General features: G+C 36.8%; 1 pseudogene; it reads left to right on the top strand.

The window, feature by feature from the left end:
- The window catches only part of LOC142910327 (28S ribosomal RNA), a 10613-nt pseudogene that overhangs the window by 5566 nt on the left and 2547 nt on the right, over positions 1-2500 (top strand).

Raw genomic sequence — 2500 nt, 5'->3', positions numbered from 1 at the left:
AACTCAGAAGGTTGAACTACTCAATGCCTATGCCCTACCCAGATTGTTATATCCTGCAGACCACTCGGACTGCAAGCAATCAACTCTCCGTGGGTTGGACCAAGAGATTAGAAAGGCGGTAAAAGGATGGCTCCACCTTCCCGCTTCAACTTGTGATGGACTGTTATATGCCAGAGCCCGAGACGGAGGCCTTGCCATCTTGAAACTGGAAAAAACAATCCCTTCGGTTCAAGTTAGAAGGCTGCAACGTATAGCAAACTCGTCCGATGCTATCACCCGTAATATTGTGTCCTCGCAGGGTATGGAGGAAGAATACCGTAATTTGTGGGTACGAGCAGGGGGTGACAGTGATGCAATCCCAACATTCGTTCTCAGGGACTCGGTGTCAAAAGAACCTGTATATCCGAGACCCTGCGATTGGAGGGAGCATGAATTTCAGAGATGGTGCGAAAAGCCGGTTCAAGGAAGGGGCATTGTAAACTTTGCGCATGATAGAATCAGTAATGCTTGGTTGAGGCCATGGTGCGGCTTTAAACAATGCTTCTTTATCGCAGCACTACAACTAAGGGCAAATATTTACCCAACAAGAGAAAGCTTGAACAGAGGCAGAGATGGGGCCTTACGTTCCTGCAGGAAATGCTCTGCCAGACTCGAGTCCCTTTCGCACATTCTCGGTCAATGTCCTGCAGTACAGAAAGCAAGAATTGCGCGACATAACAAGATCAGTAACATTCTGGCAGACGAAGCGGCTAGATTGGGCTGGTCTGTATACAAAGAGCCACGGTTCATATCCGAGACGGGAGAGATGAGAAAGCCTGACCTCGTGTTTGCAAAAGATGAGGAGGCGGTTGTGATCGATGTCACCGTCCGTTTTGAGCTTTCAAAGAATACCTTGTCAGATGCTGCCTCGCACAAAGTTTCGTACTATACCCCTCTTGGTGATCAAGTCAAAGTGCTGACGAAGGCTAGCAAGGTCACATTCTTTGGATTCCCGGTTGGGGCAAGAGGAAAGTGGCCCCTTGAGAATAACGAGGTACTTACCTCCCTGGGCCTGACCAAACCCAGAACGACATCACTGGCCAAGATGATTTCCCGCAGAACGCTGCTTTTCTCTCTTGATATTCTGAGAATGTTCTGTGGAAATTATGCGGTCTATGAACAGTCATAGACAACCTCCGAAACAAATAATAGTTTTGTTTTAAGATGTCATTTGTTTTAGATTGATTTTGTTATTTTCGAAGGTGAAGTCGGTTTTTATTTCATTTTACTATTTTCCACAATTTAGATTGTTATTTTCCAAGACGAAGTCTTGGTTTTTTTTATTGTTAGTTTTTTTTTAACACGTCGTATTTGTTACTTTAGAGCTTAGAGGGGACTTTATTTTCGCCTTACTATTTTCTGCCTACAAAGAAGATTAAAAATAAGCTTTTTTCAAGATGGTTTTGTTATTTTCCAAGGTGAAGTCTTGGTATTCTTATTTTACTATTTTCCATAAAGAAGACCTTTCTTTTAGATTTTGTTATTTTCCAAGACGAAGACTTGGTATTTTTATTATATTGCTATTTTTTACACGAAGCTTATTCAAGAGCACTTATATAGATTAGACTTTGTTATTTTAATTCTTTATTTTTGGACTACATCAGTTCGAGAGTCCTGTAACTTACTATTTTCTGCCTACAAAGAAGATTAGAAATAAGCTTTATTTAAGATGTTTTAGATTAGATTTTGTTATTTTCCAAGGTGAAGTCTTGGTTTTTTTTATTTTACTATTTTCCACAAAGAAGACTTTTCTTTTCTTTTAGATTTTGTTATTTTCCAAGACGAAGACTTGGTATTTTTTTTTTTTTGCTATTTTTTACAGGAAGCTTTATTCAAGAGCACTTATATAGATTAGACTTTGTTATTTTAATTCTTTATTTTTGCACTACATCAGTTCGAGAGAAGACTACAAACCAGCTTTATTTAAGATGTTTTAGATTAGATTTTGTTATTTTCCAAGGTGAAGTCTTGTTTTTTTATTTTAATATTTTCCACAAAGAAGACTTTTCTTTTAGATTTTGTTATTTTCCAAGACGAAGACTTGGTATTTTTTTATTGCTATTTTTTTACACGAAGCCTTTTCAAGAGCACTTATATAGATTAGACTTTGTTATTTTAATTCTTTATTTTTGGACTACATCAGTTCGAGAGTCCTGTAACTTACTATTTTCTGCCTACAAAGAAGATTACAAATAAGCTTTATTTAAGATGTTTTAGATTAGATTTTGTTATTTTCCAAGGTGAAGTCTTGGTTTTTTTTATTTTACTATTTTCCACAAAGAAGACTTTTCTTTTCTTTTAGATTTTGTTATTTTCCAAGACGAAGACTTGTTTTTTTTTATATTGCTATTTTTTTTTACACTGCTTTATTCAAGAGCGCTTATATAGATTAGACTTTGTTATTTTAATTCTTTATTTTTGGAATACATCAGTTTGAGAGTCCTGTAACGTACTATTTTCT

This window comes from Petromyzon marinus, unplaced genomic scaffold (assembly GCF_048934315.1).
Source record: "Petromyzon marinus isolate PM22_M1 ecotype Great Lakes invasive population unplaced genomic scaffold, UKy_Petmar_22M1.pri1.0 PM_G_Scaffold_140, whole genome shotgun sequence".
NCBI lineage: Eukaryota > Metazoa > Chordata > Hyperoartia > Petromyzontiformes > Petromyzontidae > Petromyzon > Petromyzon marinus.
Note: the sequence above shows the minus strand (reverse complement) of the source record. Positions and strands in the feature narration are given on the sequence as shown.